At 41.4% G+C, this 20888-nt stretch overlaps 1 protein-coding gene across 8 annotated transcripts in view; it reads left to right on the plus strand.

The window, feature by feature from the left end:
• Positions 1-20888, plus strand: part of Tenm3 (teneurin transmembrane protein 3) — a 446983-nt gene that overhangs the window by 304588 nt on the left and 121507 nt on the right. The window lies entirely within an intron of this gene.

Here is a 20888-nt window from a genome sequence, read left to right on the forward strand (position 1 = left end):
TTTCCGCAGTCACCCTTTCTCCAGACCTTTCAGACTTTGCATTTTGAGGTAGTAGAGACTTTTCAATCATTTGTCTCCAAATAATGTACTGAAGCAGCTAGACAATGCTGGATTTCATTTTCCCAATATAAAACCCCTCAAAAATGGGCACGTACATATGTATATCCATGTTGTGCATAGTTCCATGTTTTTTATGTCTGTGCAGGTACACACTTCGGGCCCTGGTCCCCTCTGACCCTTGAAGATCGTCATGATAGGTTATATCTCAAAATAACCTGCCATATGCCATTCTCTTCTATCACGTGATGAATTGTTGGCTTTAAGGCATTTTCCTTGGCTCTTCTTCCTTCGTTTTCTCCCTGGGTTATTTGCACTGTGCTTTACCACCAGCAACGTCCATCCGACATGCCTCGTTTCTTTGCAAGACTAGAACCAAGGCAGTAACTCTTTAAAAAGCATCTCTTTTCCATGCTTTCCTTTACTGCCGGGCTAGGGATTTGAACACGTTCTCACCCGTTAACCTCTCATCTTTTATCTTAGCAATAATACTCTATGACAGCCGTTCTCAACCTGTGGGTCTCGACCCCTTGCAGGAGGATCCGAAAACCCTTTCTCCGGGGTCACCAAAGACCGTCTGCATATCAGACACTTACACTGTGATTCATAGCAGTAGCAGAATTACAGCTGGGACGTGGAAATGGAAATAATTTTATGACCGGGGCGTCACCACAACACGAGGAGCTGTATTAAAGGGACGCAGCATTAGGAAGGCCGAGAGCCACTGCCCTGTGGCTCTTCTCTTCCGTCTTAAGGGGACTAAAGGGGTTTTCTACCTTACACTTTTCACAATGCTAATAAATGTCACCTCCATATGGAACCTTTTATACAAAGAACTGTAATCCGGTATCTGCCATCTCACCACAGGGCATCACTGTGGGGTGGGTTAATGGCAGAGAAGAAAATTTTCCTAATTGAAACTGCACATGCCAAGTTTTATACAGTAAACTTTAATTAGCGTAACTGCCATGCATTTTCATACATTGGTACCATGTGTAAGTAGATCAAGAAACGACACAGGAATTAAGATCGATTTCTTTGTGTTAATTGAAACCGAGACTATCTCTCAAAGCGAGTGATCCCCACAAAGCTAGTGAAATAGTACTTATTAATTACAGCAGAGATTATTTTTACCAATAACAAATCATAATTCTTAAGAATTTCCATGTTTGTTCTGGACATTTTGCTTATCATTAGTATCCAACCTCGTTATTAAGATGAAAATATAGCTAGTGTCGCCGAACTCAAAATGTGGGACGCGGAGAAAGCTACAAGCTGATGCTCACTTCAGGCTCAGCCGTGGCGCCTGATGTTGCTCTTCCAAGGAGTGTTAGACCACATCAGCATCCCTCCGTGCGCATAGCGCATGTTCAATGCTGAGTCCTTCACCAACTGGTTACTTGAGCAAAGTGAGTAGTCGTTCAGGTTTGCAAGGGCATTTAGAATAACTCTAGAACAGACTATCCGGGGTCATATCAATTCCACAGCACTAGAAGCACAACATAGGACTATGGTTCTATATAGTAGAGTCTCTAAGAGATGTCTGAAAACAGCTGCTAAACCTGTTGACTCTAATAGCAATGAAAAATACATGTCCGTCAAACCTGCACAACCAGGCATATGTACATATATATATATATATATATATATATATATATATATATATATATGAATGAAACTGCTAGATTAATATTTGTCTTTACTTTGATAAATGTGCTCCAGTGCTTTTTATTTATCTTATCTTCCTCATTCAAGGCTGATTATTAAATAATTCCATAGTTTATGGAGAGCTTAAGTTTCAAAAACTACTTCTCTTACCAGATACATAGCTAACATTTGCCACTGAAATTGTATAAGTTTATCCACAGGATTTTTCTCTCGTTGTATAAAGAAACCTTTCCCAAAGTGGACTGGTAAAGTCTCCCCCCTTCCTGATTCGTTTGTGAACACTGGAGAACTGGCCCTCCAGCCACCCAACAGAACCGTGGTATTGATGGAAGTTTCAGTTCAGGAAAAAGAAAAGTAAAAAAGGCTACATCTTGGCTCTGACTTTGTTGAAAATTTGACCTAAAAAGTCACTCGCCTACTTTATTATTTCTCAAATAGTCCAAAGTCCCATCTATGTTGCAAAGAGCAATTCCTTCTGTGTTTCAAGTAAAAACTCTGGGTATTTAGTTCTTCAGAGAGACAGGAGGAGACTATTTGCAAGAATGGAAACCTATAATCTGGTTCCTCTAGATAGACTTTTGTGAGAAATTTACAATATACATGAGCCATCATCCACCACTTTAGATTTGTTAGCTGCCCAGACAAGCAGGTTGCATGATCTCTTTGAAAATTCTGATGCCCCAGCCTTAGAGAAAGCCTTAGAATCTGCCACAAAATTCACTAGGAGAATTAACTGTGCCAAGCATGATGCGAAATTACTCCCTGAGTTGGCCATGCAGTCCTCTTGCTCCTGTGGTCCTGTTTCATTTGTATTTGGTAATCCTCACTCAAGAAACAATGACTGCATTAATGACTCTGTAATCTTTCTGCTTACCTTCGGTCCTGCGCCAAAGCTTCTCAAAGGCAGTTACTGCCTCAAAGGAGATTCCATGTTACAGCGCTGCCCTCTGCTCACCATGCACTTTCCATGGCTGTAAACTGTAGGGTGGCAGAGCAGAAGCGTGGGCAGGGTCTCTCGCAACACTAATAGAAATGGACAGAGCGGATAAATAGGTAAGATTAAAGTTTGGGTCTCAAATAGCTTCCCTTTAGAAACGAAAATTACTCCCTGGACCAACAGATTCATTTAGCCTAATGTACTGGAAAGAATTACACAGGACCACACTCGGATGCTGGCTCCCTCGCTTACTTACTTTATAACCAGTTACTTAACCTTCTGAGCCTTGATTTCTTCACACGTAAAGAGGGACTAATAACACCTTCCTCTTGGCATAGCAGCCTCAGCAGCCTGGCTCCCAACTAGACTTCCCTTGCAGTGTTCTATCATCCACACTTCCTGACGGTTATTTCCCATTTCCCTATTCTGCCCAAACGCCATCTCACCTTCTATTAATATTCTTCATGTCCTCCAGAGGGCAGGCTCTTGGTTTCCTGTGAGCAAACCTCCCGTCATACATATATTAGTTACTCTTCTCATGTTGGAACAAGATACCGGACAAAAGCAACTTAAAGAAGGGAGGGTTCGTTTTGACTCACGGTTTGACGGTACAATCCACCATGACGGGAAGGCGTGGTGTGAGGTGTCTGGGGCGACTGGCCACATTGCATCCTGGGGCTGCTGGCCGCTTTGCATCCGTAGTCAGGAAGCAGACAGAATGGAATGTTGATACTCCTTTTTTGTTCAGCCCTGGACCTCAGCCCGTGGGATGGTGTCACCCATATTTAATGTGGCCATTCCTACTTGGATTTGCCCAATCTAGACACTCACTTGCAGACATGCCCAGAGATTTGCCCTCTGGCTAACTCTAGATCTGACTGATATACTAGTCGATCATATAAACCTTCATGCTACATATTTATGTATCTACCCTTTCACCATTTGCCCAACATTCCGGGGGTTTTGTTCACCGGCTCTCTCCATCCTCCTCTATGTCTTATAAGTCTTTTTTTATGCAGTCTCTCCAGTGCGGGCGCTGGAGAGATGACTGGGTGCTTAAGAGCTAGCATCGCTCCTGCAGTCGACCCACGGTCCGTCCCTAGCACCCATGTCAGGCAGTCACAACCGGTTGTGACTCTAGCTACAGGGATCCAGTGCCTCTGGCCTCTGAGGGCAGCTGTGCTTGTGAGCACATATCCACACACAGACTCACACATGTAGGCATTAATTTAAAATAATAACAAATTAAGTCTTTTTTTAAAAAAAAAATCGCTCCAGTATGCGGATACCAGCCAGCCAGCATGTGAGCATTCCATTGTTTCTTACATTTCATGGGCAGTAAAACCCTTGACTTCTTCATCCTCCTTCGCCTCTGCTCTACCATTCCCTTCCTCCTTACGGGCAGCTTCTCAACCACGACCTGTCGCTTCTCTGGATCCATTTTGTCTTTCATGTGCACCTGTGACGGTCTTGTCTCTGCAGTATTACTTTTCCATGGCTGGCCTCTGGCACCGCCACTGTTGAAACTCAGGATTTGCCAAGCACACCGTTGAATACGCCTCTTTTTTCTCGGACTTGAGATCTCTTATTTTTTACTGTTCCTCCTTGGAATACTCATTCTCATAGAGTGTATAGTACCATACTGACCAGGTCTTTATTCCAGCTCTAGGGCAACATCTGTTTGTTTATCTAATGCCTTCCCTTTCATCTGTCACTAACCATCTCAAGGCCCTGGTCTGTCAGACAATCACACTTGATCGTATCTGTGCTTGTCTTTAGTCACGGTCTGTGTACATAGACTCTGTCAGTAAGTACATCCTAGGTTACATTTCTCAGCCCCAGACATCAACTATATAAAACCAATCGGTGCTTCTTTGGAACATTGCCACCGGAGTGTCTTCTTAGCCTAGTAAATTCCACGTGTCGAACACTGAGTGCATCAACTCCTTTGGTTTCCTAGTACTACACAAGAAACCATTGCCAAGTTCACTGGTGTACAGAGACTGTTTTTCATCTCTTGCAGTCCTGTTGGTTGTCTGGGCAGTTCATATATTTTTGGCCGGGACTTCTCATGCAATTGCCTCCAGATGTCTGAGGTTGCCTGAAGGCTCCGTTAAGCTGGAAGTCCAAGACTGCTCACTCAACAGGCTCGCGGCTGATGTTACATGTTTACGTATGCTCAGCTATGCTGTGGCTGTGAGGAAGAACATTTGAACATAGTCTTCCATGTGGTTTAAGGTTCTCAGAATGTAGTGGCTGCTTCTAAGGAAGAGTACCCCAAGAGGGTTCCTTCTCATTGACTTACACTGAAGTTCAAGGCTTCTTCTGACTTAGCATCGGACATTCTAGCACATTGGGAAGTCACGTCACCTGGCTAAGTGGCCCAGTGCTTGCCTAGGATATATGAGACCCTAGTTCAATCCCCAATCCCACAAAAGTATTTCACCAGAAGTCATCCAAGCTTCACAATAAGGGGGATTAAGCTTTCTTTGTTTTAATGAAACTTTAAATTTTGTTTTAAACTTAAAATCCTATTTTAAGTTAAGCCAGAATTAAACTTCCATTTTTTTTTTTTTTTGCTAAGTTAGGCAACTTGGATTTTAATTTTGGTTTCTTCTTCTTTAACAGTGTTTTGTTGTTGTTTGTTTAGTTTGGTTTTGTTGTTCTTTGGTTTTTCAAGACAGGGTTTCTCTGTGTGTAGTCCTAGCTTTTTAGACCAGGCATTGTAGATCCTCCTGCCTCTGCCTCCCGAGTGCTAGAATTAAAGGTGTGTACCACCATGGTCTGACATCAGTGTTATTTTTAATATATTTTCACTAAAACGTAATTCATTTACTCCCTCCCCTTTTCTCCCTCTGACCCCCTTCCCCAATCTTTCTCGTTTTCACCTCTCAAATTGATGGCATCTTTTTCTTTTATTATTGTTCTTGCATATATGTTTATATACATTTATGTGTATGTATATTTATCTTTCTAAGTCTATTTTTGTTTTTTATATGCATATGATTTTAGGACTGATCACTTTGTGTAAGATACATTGTTAGGGGTCTCTTCCTGGGATAGGCTAATTCTTCCTCTCTCTCAGCAATGACTAGCTATCTGTAGTTCTTTGTCTAAGGGTGGGACCCCTTGGCATGTTCCCCCTTCCGTGTTAGTATGTATGTTTATATTGCCATCGATGCTGTCTTGTGTATGCAGTCATTTCCAGGAGACACAGTCTCCTAGAGGTTCCCTGGCACTTAGACCCTGTCTTCTGAGATGTTCCCTGCTCATTGGGCACAGGAGTTGTATTCAAGCTGGTCTCCCCACAGTCTAACTGCATGGTGTACAATTGCTCCTTTCCTGTGTAATGCAATATGTATGTATGTATGTGTATATACATATGCATATGTATATAAGTGAAGTTATGTCACTTGGACTGTTAATGCTCCCCCTATAGCCATAGACTATCTAACAAAAGCCCAGTATCAAGCATGAGTAACTTCCATTTGAGCTTTTGGTCAGGATGTCCAAGTGATTCCTGAAAAAAAATATAGGCTTTTTGCTGTTGCCCTTTGTTTTTCCTAAGAGACTGAAGGTGAGTCTCTATTGCTGAAGTCACTGGACAAAGGTCGCCGATTACTTGAACCCTATATGACCTGAAAGCCTCCTTTCTGCTGGTCTAGTCTCCATAGTACCAGAGAGAACCGTGCAAGCCGCCAACAGAGGGAAGCAGCAGTCCCGTTCGCTTATGAGACCTACAAACCTAAACTCTGACCAACATGGCAAGATCTCCTTAAAGTGCAATAGTGGGCACCCGTGCCATGGCAGCAACCAACAGCTCTCTCCTAACTTTAAGACCCACTCAACAGGAAGGAAATCATTGCCTGCTACTAGAAACCTAGCTAACTACCCGGGACTAGTAAGGACACACACTGTAAAAGAGAACCTATGACTGTCACTTCGCTACATCAACATAATCCCTTAACTGCATTCTAAGTCTTATACCCACGGATCAGTGCAGCTACCATCCCCATTAAAAGAGCTTCTCTGTAACAAACAGAAGCGTTACAGAAAGTTCCTCTTTTTGATCGTGTACACGAGGAAATACATTGTACGGAGCGTGTGGAGTACAGACTATGGTCATCTCTGGAAAACACCATCATGGTGCATCTTTCTTTCCAAATTTTCCTCTTGTTCAGGGCTTTCTCTGTCAGAAAATAGCACTTAGTTGCCTGGTTCAGAAGTGTCGTGGGAGTTACATATGAATCCTATTTTCTTATATCTGTTCGACCCATTGACAAGCGCCAACAATTTTAACTTCTCTCATTGATTTATCACCTTCAACTGGACTGCAGCAGCCCCCTGTTTATGAGGTCTCGGCCCTTGCTCATCAATTCTTCAGACACAAATATGATAGCAGTACCTCATCTGACTCCCGTCAGTCACCTCGGTTCTATCCACACGCCTTTAGATGACTTAAAAGTCCCGCCACACTCTGTCTGCTCACCATACCCTTACTACAGAAGTGATACAGCGGAGAGATAGAGTCTGACTCTGCAGCCAAACCCGCCTGGTTTCCTAGCCAACCCTCGATGATTCATGTCTAAATTACTTGAGACAGTTCCCCTAGTTTTTTACTGTCTACATTTTTTTTTTCAGCTGAAAGCAACTCACGGAATTTTCCTGATAAGCTGGTTTTGAGTAGTGCTGTAAATGTTGTGTAATACATAGCACATAGTTGGAAAAATATAAAGATGTTTACTGTTACTATGCTTTTTTTTTGCTAAAAACGTAAGGCAAAGATTATTATTTTCTAGCCACTCATACAAGCTATTAGCATATTTTTTCGCCTAGAATATTTCCTTTCACCAGTGTCTGGCCAAAGCATTCTACAAGTAGTATTTCTTGAGTGAATACACACACACACACACACACACACACACACACACACAGTGAATAAATAATGTATAAAGTATATAAAGGGTCAGTACGATATCTTGTCTCAAGTATGCAGATATTGGTGAAGTAAAGGAATTGAGAAGTGCCCTGTCTCTTGTTGACCTGTAAGCAAATTGACCTGTCTGACTTCTTGCTTCTTTATGGAATATTTGTTTGCTTTAAATCTGATAATGGTGTAGGAAACCAATCCGTGACATGTGTCACTGGTTACTGGTTTGCATTTTTCTCTTTAAGCCAATTATGTATTTGTAATTTGCAGCAAAATTCTTTTAAACATAATTAATCATATCTTCTCAGGCTATAATAGAAATCCTCTAATTATATTTTTGGTTACTTGGAGGTTTGGATTTTATGAAAATAATCTTATTCTTGTATTTTCTTTGAATGCATAGTGCTCATTCATTTCAGACTTTTTTCAAGCATATATTCTATGCTGTGCACTGTCTAAGGCACTGAGGTAAATAGCAGCTTGAGACAAAGAGGAGACTTTCAAGACTGTCACAGACATTTGTTCCCAAAGCATCTGGATTGTTAGGCAAGAGGGGAATCAAGCAAAGAATTACACTGAATTAGAAAATCCCAATGGGGAAAAATAGGTGCTACATGGCGAGGCCTCTCTTTTTACTGAAAGCTGTAGTAAGGAGAGGCAATGAGGTGAATGCTCAAATCTGACATAAATGAGTCGGAGATAATCTAGGACTAAAGTGAAAAGCCGTAAATGCTGGCTAGTGTATGAGTCACTTCCCATCAGGATATCTGACGTCAACACCGTTGGCGTGCACAGCTTCATTTGGCTCCTGCTTGCGGGGATTGTCTGTGTTCCTATAGCTTCCTCCATTGGCTTTTTTCATTCCATCCAGTCTCCCCACTTAAATGTTGCCACCCACAGTGATGTGTCTTGCCTAATTTGTTCCTCTCTGGAAAGACCCTCACAGATATGCCAAGAGTCCCTCTCATAGGTAGATCTAAACCCAAGCAGGTTAGCAACAATTAATCCCAGTGTAACCGTGAAGAACGACTTCTCCACAAACAGACACGCCAACACAAGCCTCTCCTTTCGTAGGAATTGCAAGCCTGTGCATACAGGTATACATGTATGTGATCCTCCCTTTTAAATAAAATGACAGTCGCTCTTAAATTTATGTGAGTGCTCATTGCATGACTGGTTCCTCATAGATGAAGCCGCTTAGAACTGAATTTTGCAGCAGGCTACTGAGTGCTTCCACACTGAGGAGTTTAGACTAAGAGGGCTAAAGGAGCATTGAACTTTCTTCAGTGTTTATAGTATTTGTGTTGTGCTGTATAATACTCCTTTGTTGGAAGCTCTGTTGACTTTGTCCATTAAGCTAGTACAAAGTCGCTATGTTTTATTCCACATGGATTGTAATGGAACACTCTGTATCCCCATGTTCAGTCACGGCATTTGGTCCTGTATAAACAGATACGTCCTCCCAGAGAACTTCAAAGTCAGGATATGAATGAATCTATGATTCGGATAAAATTGGACTGTGGGCTATTGATTGTATACAGACGCCTTCCTTTGCCTCCTATCCCTTTAATTATTAGTGCCTCTCTGGGACCTAGAACGGTTATTATTGTTTGCCCTCCTGTTGTTTACAGCTACATTTTGACACCAGGATTTTCTTTTCCCTCTTTTCATTTTAATCACTGTAGTCTAGTCTGCTCACATCCTAAGTAGAGGACAAATTTATGGTATGTAGAAAGGAATGTTTAGTACCTTGCAACTTTGGATGATTTTTGGATATCATAAAGTAGTTTTCAGCTGCAGACATAATTGCCAGCATGGTTTTGATTACTCTGATTTGTCTTAATTGTCCCAATTTATCTGTGGAATGGTCTTCAGAGATCAAAGTCTTTTTAAAGGCTGTCTTTAAAATGCCACTGTAGTGGTGTTGTCACGTAAGCTGGGAAACCCGTAAGGCAAGACTTAATAGCTCTGTGTACACTGTCTCTCTATGTTTTCCCACATGACAACTGGATTTTAAGACATTTAAGATTGTTAATGAAAGAACTCACAGTTAGCAGAAAGAAAAGGCAGCCAGTAACTGCCTCGTTCAGGCACAATGGGACATGTTGAGAAATTGAAGACGGTGCGTTTGAAGACTTGGAGCATCTCATTCTCAATGTGAAGCTTTGAATGGTTTGCTTTGGAACCCACAAGCTTTGGGTCTGCGTCACTACCCTCTGTTCCCTGACTCTGTGTGTCCTCCATATTTCCTTTTGGTCCTTCTTGCAAACCCGTGCACACAACCTTGTATTTCCTGTGATGATTCCCAAGTTCAGGCTCTAGGGGTTCCTAGAGGTAATCATCTCAGTGAGGGACCACAAGGGAGCCCAACAACAGGCCCTTCCCTTAAAGCCTCTGAAGCCTGGGTTCTCTGGAATTCAGGATGAAAGAGTTCTGCATCCAGGCTTTTCTCTAAGAGCCCCAAGACCTTCAGAGGAAGGTTTGGTGCAAGTATTTACAAGTTTATTCAATAGAGGCCGTCACTCACCGATTGCCAGGGATGGTTACAATTTTAAAAGGCCATTTGAAAAACACTCCCAGAAATAGTAGAGGCTTAACTCAGACAAGGAAAGAGGTGCCATGACTTGACAAGCTACAGGACAGGTGTACAAAGGCCTTTTGTAAACCTAAAGTTCACCCTGATATTCAAACAATCAGCTTAGGCAAAAGCAGTACACTGAGCTAAGCTGCCAATCTCATGCAAGAAATCGGTAATGTTCTTCCAGCTGACGCCACTGATGTTTATCAAGAGACCTGCTCTGCATCTCCCTGTTAAGAAAACCCACATCTTAAGGTTTTCTTAAAAAACATAAATAGTGAAATAACCTGAAGCAAATCGGAGTTAACAGGTACTTAGAGACAAGACTCATATTTCACGAAAAGAAAAATCTAGAAAGAGACGTTTGAACTGTACTGTATTTATACCCCCTTAGCAAGACTATCCATGTTTTTGTTATGCTTAGTTTCCTGAGATCATGTGATGGGTTCTGTGTTTGATCTTTTCCACTGTGTGAAGTTGTAGTTATTACGTGAACACAAGCAGCTGAACGTGACCCAGTTGTTGTGTAAGCGTGTTAAATGTTTGGGGGGATTAACATAAGAAGGGATCGATGTCAGAAGTCACTGAATGAAATGAGTAAGGGCTTTTGAGTAACTTCCATATTCATTCGCGACTATTAAAGAATAAAGCACAAGTCAGTGCTGATTCTATGCCTAGTTTTCTTTCCTGGAAATACCAACATGAGAGAGATCGTGCTACAGAATAAAAAGATGAGAATGGGAGGGTATCCTGTAGGGTGAAGCCGTTCAGGTCTTTGGGGTTTGTTTTTTGTTGTATGCAAAAAAAAACCACATTATGGTGTGCTTACTAGAAGTGTGCGGAGCCCGACATGGTGGCGTTCCATTCCATTTCGCTTTGTCTCCCTGACAGCAAAGAGTGGGCAACGTCCTGCTTGGCAAAAGATGGGTCACACAGTTTTTAGAATCCAGTCTTGGCTGATACCACACCAACAAAGGCTTTACCAGGGCTTGGCAAAACCGTCCTCATGGCTTAATCTCGTACACTTCCAATGCAGGGAAGTGGCAAACTGAAGTCGCCTGTCCACTTTAATTCACCTTTGCTATTACAATATCTTTGAATGCTCTCATCTCGTTATGGGCTTTAGATATATCCATTTCATTAGCTCATTTAATTTATGGGAAGTACCTACTCTATAATTTAACTGACAGAGCTAGTATTCATTAGTATCAAAGTTCCTCTCTGTCAGGAAAAAAAAAATAATCTGTCGTGTTTTCGAGTTCAGATTGCTACTCCGCCTTTTGTCACAGGCTCTCAGTTCTGAACTCCCATTCTATGCCGAGACAGAACTCTACCATAGGTCAACGATTAGAATAAATTAGACATTGCTGTGCTTTATATCTATCGCCTGTTCTCCGTGTGAGTCTGAAGCTAAAAAGCATTCTTGCACAGTGACTATGAAAAGTGACAAAGCCATCAAACAGATCAGCACCCTTCCTCTTGGGTATATCTAATTTCAAAACATGCCCATAGCCCCCAGCACTCCATTTCAAACCTCACCTTACCCTGATGGAGGTACCACAAGACAGAGAAAACCAACAAGACTTGCCTTAGATTTACTGTGTCTTGAGTCAAAGGAGTGTCATGAGCCACAATACCTGAAGTTTGTCTTTGTCCAGCATAGGGAAGTGTTATGCCATAATACGCCGAATGCTAGGTATTAGATGCCTGGGATATCTTGTTGTAAGGCAGTATACACAGGAAGGCTGTTTAAAGTCTAAAAATAAATTCCCTAAGTTACCCTTTTCATCGCTGGTTAGTCTTAAGACCAGTTCTCATGGCAGAACAATCAACACAGAGCTCAGTGACTGACAAGATGTAAGGATTCCTCCCCACAGCGAGCTAGCAAGAAGTTGTGCAGATGACACAAGCCCAGAGTTCTCTACTCAAAATCACTTCTGACTCTGTCTTCAAGAAGAAAGAAGCTCTCTCAGAGCTCGTTCTCCAAGACTGTCCCTCCCCATTTGTAATGACAAACACAAACCCAAGGTTGTTTGCATCTATGTCCTGTCCAATCATCTATGCATTGGGGTTACCACAATACACCCCCCTTTACTTTGACTAATTCATTAGCCTGACTAGCAGGACTCAGGAAACACATGTTTACCAGTCTATTTGAGAGGGCAACACAGAGACCACAGTGTAGGTCAAGGGAGGGAATGGGGACAGCGCCTTCTTAGAACTCTAAGTGACCAGCTGTCCAGAAGCTCTCTGAACCCTTCATTTTGGGCTCTTATGGAGGCCTCAAAACATAGACGGACCTCACTAAGTCACTGCCATGTGTCGTCAGCTCAACCCTGGAGGTTGACAGGAAGACCTGCTCCATCCCTGGGTTGGTTTGACTCCATCCTAGAAGCCTCCTAATGAACCCAAATGAATCCAGTAGCATCTGAAGACACTGTCACTTCTGATGCTCTAAGGATCTTAAGAATTGTGTCCCAAGAAATGAGGACAAATACCAAAATGCATTTTATGGTGCCTGGGGTCATGACTGTGGTGATTAGAAGACCCTGGTCTAAAAGACTTCCATGGGCTCTCGGCTTCCATCTATAATATTATGACATAACTGGCCTTTTTAATTTTGTATACAGAAACATCATTTTGTATACAGAAACTGCTTTGTCGAGGCCATTTGGTCAACCTTAAGGTTTTGTTTTGGTTTTGGTTTTGATTAAAAATTAAAAAAATAAAAATGTCTCCCTGAAAAGATGCACCTTGTAAATTAGCTATAGGACTAATTGGATAAGTTGATATGCTAATTTGCATCACAAGAGTCTCTCATATTATTTCAGTGGAAAGAATTTAACCCCTTAAAATCGACAAAGAGAAAAGGCAACAAAGCAAAAATACCTACAAGTTAAGCTACTTGGAGTGAGTGAAACCCCAGAAGCCAGAGCCCAGTTGCTCTTCTCAAAGCCAATATCCTTGGGCAAAGATGAAGTATTAAGGAAAACAATTTTGGGATTGGTGCCAGTTTATTCTCACCGGGCCACCAAAGCACAGGTGTCCTCATAAAATTGCTAACATTTACTTCCGTCAGCAGCAGAGGGGACGGTCACCAAAGAGTAGACAGGCTCGCCTGCATAAGCTTCAGAGGCAACAGACGAGGTGGTTGCTAATAACAGCGGAGTGTAGTGAGAGTGTTAGATGTGTATTACCTGGACAGATGAGGCCAAATGGGAGCCGTACCCGTGTTTAGGAGGGGTGTGGACATAGCAGATTTTAGTGGGAGAAAGGCAGCTGCTGTCTTAGGTCTCATAAAAGTTCTCTCAGCCCAGGTTTCTACTGCATGCCAACAACCCCAGCTGCTCAGGAAGCTGAGCCCAGAGGACCTCCAGAACAAGGCTTGCCTAAGCTGCAGAGAATTGCCTGGGCAACTTACACAGAAAGTCTCAAAAGGAAGAGCAAAATGAGACCTGGGGGATATACCTTAATGGTGGAGCTCGTAAGGACCCACCATGTACAAGGCCGTAGTTTTAATTCTCGAGCACTACCCACCCACCTACCTACCTACCTACATACATACATACATGTGTACATGCATACATATTACATGCTTTATGTGGAAGTCAATCAAAATATAAACTTATGAGCAAGTTATGATGAAATATAAAAAGAATGAAATATGGCTTTTCTTCAAAAACTGTTCTTTACGTATAAAGTTGGTTATTCAAGGGAAAAAAAAATAGGTAGAGCACACCTTTAGTCCCAGTGCTCAGGACACAGAGACAGGTGGATGGATCTCCGTGAATTCCAGGTCAGCCAGAGATAAACAGTGAGATACTGTCTCCAAACCATTAATTATAACTTTATACCTTATAATTGCAAACCTTACAAATTCTATAGTATAGATTAATGAGTTAGTTTCTTACTTGAAATCGGTGAGTAGATATAAATGGCAACTTAAAACTACTTTTGTTTTGACGAAGAGCCTGATTTCTGCTGATAGAAAAGACATAATTTGATGTTGCCTGAGTTCACTGTCCCACCCAGTCCTGCAGTCATTCAGTCCCAAAGAAATACACAGAGATCTACATTAATTATAAACTGATTAGTCTATTAGCTCAGGCTTCCTATTAACTCTTATAACTTTTATTAGCCCATAATACTTGTCTGTGTTAGCCACAAGGCTTGATACCTTTTTCAGTGAGGTAGTTACATATTGCTTGCTCTGTGTTTGGTTTTCTCTGTATCTGGGTGAAGACTGCAGACTGAATCTTTCCTCTTCCCAGAATTCTCCTGTTCTCACTCTGCCTATACTTAATGCCTGGTTGCCCCGCCTATACTTCCTGCCTGGCTACTGGCCAATCAGCGTTTTATTAAAATAGAGTTGACAGGGTACAGACCATTGTTCCACGGCACTTCCCCCCACATTTTTCTTGTTAAAACAAGAACTCTGAATCAAATCTCCTTTATTTAGCTTTTCTGACCATTATCTATAACAAATTGTAACCAACATTCTAAAGAAAGGCAAACATCCATAATCCATTTTTTGGAAATGTGGGTGTAATGTCTCAAAATACTTCCTGCTGATTGGGGGTGCTGATAATCTTATGGAGGCCTAAAGAAAATTTAAGATTATGGTCAAGGCCTGACTGGAAAATTCTGTGAGGCTTGATTATCTCAGCCAGCAGTCTTGAAACTGTTCAGGATTCAGAACTCAGAGGAAACTCCAATAGAGGTCCTCTAAAATGTTAGATAATCTGTACCAATGCTCCTATTAGAGATTCTTCAGGGGGATCTTCCTAGATCAAACCTAATTTTCTTAGGCCTTAGTACCTTGAGAATAGCATATAATTCTGCCTTTTGGACAATTTGTTCCACTTTACTTAATTTTTCTGGTTTGTAATGTGCCTTTCCTGATTTATTTGCATCTGTATAAAATGAATGGGCTCCATACATGTACAATTCGGGGAAAAATCCAAGTAGTTCTCTTTATAAGGTTAATTCTATCACTTTTGAGATAATTGCTATTAATTTCTCCCAAAAAAATTAGCACAAGCTCTTTGCCATGGTTCATTGTCTTCCCATAATTTTTTTTAATTTCATCAGCAGGAAAAGGTACTATAATCTCTGCTAGGTCTATACCTGCTAGTTGACAAAGTCTCGATTTTCCTTTTATAATTAATTCTGAGACTTTTTCCATATAAGTTTTTAATTTTTTATTTGGTTTATGTGGTAAAAAGATCCTTTCTAAGACAATATCTTCCCTTTGTATTAAAATTCTTATACAGGTAATTCTGGAAGTCAATATGACTAGAATACAATTGAGACTTGGATTCAATCTATCTATATGTGCCTCCTATAATATCTCTTCAATGACCATCAATTCTTTTTTCACTTCAGTTGTTAATTCTCTGTGACTATTTAAGTCTTTGTCACCATCTAAGGTTTTGTTTAAATGAACTGTTAGGTCAGGTGTTATCCCAACAACCGGTCATAAACTGGAAATGTCTCCTAACAATCTTTGAAAGTCATTAAGAGTCCATAATTGGTCTCTTATGATTTGTGCCTTTTGTGTTCTAATTCTATAAATCTATTTTTTAATCTAGGTAATTGACAGAATCTCTTCTTTGTATTTTTTCAGGAGCAATCTCTAATCCCCATTTAAGCAAAACTTTTTTTACTTCTTCAAGCATTCTTTCTAAAGTATCTGCATTTGTGTCAGATAACAAAATGTCATCCATGTAATGGTAAATTATAAACTTAGGAAATTGCTTGCAGGTTATTTCCAATGGCTGACTTACAAAGCATTGGCACAGGGTGGAACTATTGAGCATTCCCTGTGGGAGGATGGTTCACTGGTATCTGTAGGCCGAGGATTATTATAAGTAGGCACTGTGAAAGCAAATTTTTCTAGATCCTTTTCTTGTAAAGGTATAGTGAAAACAGTTCTTTAAATCAATAACTATAAGATGCTATCTTTTTGGTAATAAAGAAGGCAGAGGAATTCTAAACTATAGAGGGTCCATAGGTTGGATAACCTTGTTGACAACTCTTAGATCTGTCACCATTCTCCATTTTCCATATTTCTTTTTAACAACAAAACAGGAGAATTTCAAGGGCTGGTTGATTCTTCAATATGGTGAACATTTAATTGCTCTTGTACCAGTTGTTTTAAAGCCTGTAGTTTGTCTTCCCTTAAAGGTCATTGTTTAACGCATATGAGTTTCTCAGTTCACCATTTTAAAGGCAAGGCTGTTAGTTCCTCTGAAAGTTTGCTAGTTGCTTTGTGTTCTTATATACCCTGAATGGCTGTTGACCTTTGTTTATAATATTTTATAATATCCTTCCCAGAAGCATGAGTTTTGGGGGCTGCAGGAATGTTAACCTGGGTATTCCAGGTTGGTGCAATAGCTCATGGCTGTTCCTTCCAATTCTGCGAGCCTCGATTCCCCGATACGGGTGCGTGCCTCCCGTATCGAACCGCGAGCTTGGAACAATGTCCTAGGAGTTAAAAACAGACACACACACACACACACACACACACAGAGAGAGAGAGAGAGAGAGAGAGAGAGAGAGAGAGCTAGATCATTTGCCCAAAAGGTAAATGTCAACTTTATTTAGCGAAATTCCAGGTTTATATACTTAGGGGCCAAAGGACGGGAACCTCCTCCCAGCCGGGAGTGAGATCAAGGTGTTGGGCGCCTGGGGCCGAGTAACAGGAGGAACCGGGGAGGCGGGCTCAAGCTAGCCGCAGTGACAGACGGGCAGGTGCCTCTGTGAGAACCTTTCTTTGCAGGTGGAATTACCATGCCAATAGAGGATAAGACTCTCTATGCTAATTCCCCTAGCCGGTGGAGCAAGCAGAGGAGATGGCAGGAAGCTTAGACTGGTTGGGTAAACAGTCCTGCATAGCGCCTCAAGGAGCTGGGAAAGGCCTGGGATCCAACACATGGCCCCATAAATTCACTGTAATATTATCAACATATGTCCTCAACCTTCCTTTCTGTTCTTCTGGTCCTATGCATTCAATTCACCTCATGCTTTGTTTTACTTGAGATAGGATTCCAATTCCTAGGAATTGAACATCTGCCTCTTCTGCCTCTTGAAGAGGCCAATCTGGATGCCAAGATTCTGAAGTAATGATAGTCACCTCCGCACCTGTGTCTAGAAATCCCTCAACTACAATGTCATTTATACACACTCTTAGCTTTTGTCTTTGATCACTTATAGAAGTCTGCCAAAATATATGTTTCCTATTTCCTACTAGAGTTTTTCACTCATCCTCCAAGTCTAGTCCATCATCCAGAACAGTATGGATTTTTTACAGTAGGCACTGGATTGTTTAATTTTCCTGATGAGACATGTTCTCCACAGTAATTGGAAATGAGTGGGCCTTGTTTGACATTGGGGTCTGCAAGAGGCCTCCCAAGGAGTTTTCCAATGGTATCGGGTTGTCTTGTCTGTTTCTTCTCAACCTACATTCATTAGTCCAATGTCAGCCTTTGCCACACCTCCTACATATACCAGAAGGCTGAGTCCTCCTATTCTTGCCATTCTTAGAGCAGACATTATTCCTAGAAATTCCTTGTCTACCGTCCCTTCTTAGATGTCCTATTCTTCCACCATTAAAACATTTGGCATTTTATTATCTCCTTACCATTGGAAATCACTTCCCCTACCCAAGCTTCAGTACTCTAGTCATATGTTTCAAAATTCATTGTATGCAAGAGCCATTCATCTATGGGTGCTGATCTAATCTTTAAAGGCCCAAGGGTCTTACATTCTAAGTTGGCATTTTCAAAAGCCAAGGATTCAATTAGTACACGTCTAGCTTCAGGGTCTGTCACTCGTAATTGTACAGCCTTAGTTAATCTTTGTAAGAAGTCAGTAAAGGGTTCTCTCTGGCCCTATTTAACCCTAATATATGACTCAATCCTCTTTCCTGGTTCCTGAATTCTGTCCCAAGCATTTAAAGCTGCTGTGCTGCATAGGGACAAGGTGTGTTTGTCATAATGCACCTGTTCCTGAGGATCAGAGTAATGACCCTCGCCAAAAAATTTGATCTTGCAAAGTCTCAAATCCTTTTGCTTTTCCCTGTTCTAAAATTTTTGCCTCTTCTCTCCAATAACACTTCCAAAGCAGCTGAGGTTCATTTTCTAGGAGTCCTGGGATTAACTGAAGCCAATCATGTGGGGTAGCCTAAGTGCTTGAAGCCCACGTTTTCACCATTTCCCTGACAAAAGGTGAATGTAGCCCATAAGAAACTATTGCTTGTTTTATTTCTTTTAGATTGCTCATACGTATTAGTTTCCGTGCATATTCTTTGACTATCTTAGGGTACTTTGTGCCTGATTATCTTTCTGAGGAAATTACCTGATATGCAGTTGAAACACTGTGTAACTCATCCTGGGGTCTGGAAGGTATTGATGAGGCTAAATCTTGTCCTTGTGCTTCTTGTTCCTGCTCATCAATTTCAATAAATTCTTCAATCTTTACAAATCTTTTTACTACTGCTTTTTGTAAAGTCTGAATCTCCTGTCCAGTGTTCTGTTCTAAGGTATGAAACTTGTCCAGGAAAGATAATGTCTCATCCTTTGACATATCATAACTTTTCAATAGATTTTGATAGTTAGATTCAACTGCACAAATTCTTTCAGATAATTTTGTCAGATTGATGCTATCATTCTTCGTAGTACTGAATCCTTTTAATGAGATAATATTGAAAACAAAGCTAATTCCTAGAATCAAATAAAGGGAAAGAAATAAGCATAAGTCTTACACAATGCCTTCCATAATATAAACAAAATAATTATTGGACTCCTGGATGTTATCAGGCATTTTTTGTAGTTTTTCAGATCTTACCTATTGTAAAGTAATTACAATGAATTGGAATAGGTGTAATAACCATTATCAGCCAGCAGATGTCGCAGTTGCAGCCACATGGCCAAGAGACAGTAGCAGCAGTGAACAGCACATGTTGCTTACTTAGGTGCTGAAAAATATGCTTTGTTTAGCAAATTAAGAGCAGTTATTAAGGTGATCAAACGATTCCAATAGTTTGGGCCCAGGGGGGAAAAATAGAAAACCCAAAATTTTATGTCAGGGCAAATTGCGAACTATGTACACCACGGGGATCACAGGCAGCAGTGTGCGGGCTGGTGTATAATGCACAGGGAGGCAGTGTGTGGGTTGCTAGCCAGGGAGCCCTGAGCAGCAGCCTGCTGTGTCTGAGGGCCATCTAGAGCCACAGGTGGGCAGGAGAGTCAGTGCCCAATGCGCCACATGGCTGGTGGACTGATCCCAAAAAGTGTGGTCTGGTCCTCATGGTCAGGCGCCAGATGATGGTGGAAGTTATAAAATGATCCCAGACTAGTTCAGAATTACGTATAATAAGGAGTTATTTATTTAAGGGAGAATTACAGATCACTGTCCTAGATTACAGTCCTCTGCACAAACAGGGAACAGGAACAGAGTCTAGCAGCTGGAAGCAAGAGCCGGAAGCAAGAGAGTGAACACAGGCTTTCCAGTGGGCTGGTATCTTAAAGACTGTTTCCTGAAGGAGCAGAAGGACCTCTCACAGCAGTTGGGGAATTTGAAGCATTCCATCACATACTTTGGGCACATTCTTTTTTTTTTATTTTTTTTTATTTTTTGGGGGGGGGCACATTCTTTACTTCTGTACCTTAGCTTCCTTATCACAAAGTATCAACCTCACAGGGTTGTTTTGAAGTTTAATACAAACAACACACCTGCCGTAGGTGTTCAGAAAGACTACTGCCATTGTCCCCCCAGCGTCTGAACTCTTCACCAACGCTAATTCTAGGCAAACCCTGCGTTTGCAGAAGCTCCTAAACACAAAATGCTGTCAGGTATATTAAAGGAGTCAGTGGGTAAAGCAATGTATCCTTCTAAATAAGAAGTAAAACGTGTCCAGCAGAGAGATAATTCTCTCCTCTTTTCATTGAACTATGTACTCCAATTCTGCTCCAATCAATGTCTGTCATAAGATAATGCTATATGGAAAGTGCACGGCTTATGTTCTAAGTGGTCAAATATGAAAATTCAACATGGTTACTGCAGTGCCATTTTGATATTTCCTGATTGTATTTTATAATACTAAACTGGTTTGAGGAAAATAGACCTTACTGTTTAAGCATTATTAACTACTAGGGTATGAACACTGAGAAAGAACTACTCGGGGTTGTAAGTAATGTTGTTGTATTAGACTGTCTTGGATAACTCCTCTCTGCACCATGCCTGGGCTAGTATGGCCGCATTTCCATTCTCTTCTCCATCTTCAGGCTTCCTGCACTGTGGCACTTTAATGCTCCTCCAACCATGACTCCATTTTGCCTTTAGCCTGCTTGAACCTATGACGGGTCTCCATTTAGCAATAGCTGTCCTTTGCAACTGATGGTATATGTGCTACTGTAGGATACAATAGTCCGGATAGAAAGCAATCCTGACATTTACTAGAATATACTCTCCCTCAAACTGCGCATGTGTCCGTAAGAGTGAATCTGTCGTGGATTGTTTCACAGCCCCTCGACAATCAGCTGGTATCTCTCTGTCCTACTCGTCTACGACGGTGGGGCACATTTCCGTTTCGGAGTAATCCTAAATCTGTTTCTCGGATGCAGAGAAGGGAAGAAGGACGGTGATGAGTGGGGTGGTGGGTGGGGAAGAAACACAAGAACATGTCTGCATTGGAGTCCATCTATATAATTATACCA

This window comes from Myodes glareolus, chromosome 23 (genome assembly GCF_982192425.1).
Source record: "Myodes glareolus chromosome 23, mMyoGla1.1, whole genome shotgun sequence".
In the NCBI taxonomy this organism is placed as follows: domain Eukaryota; kingdom Metazoa; phylum Chordata; class Mammalia; order Rodentia; family Cricetidae; genus Myodes; species Myodes glareolus.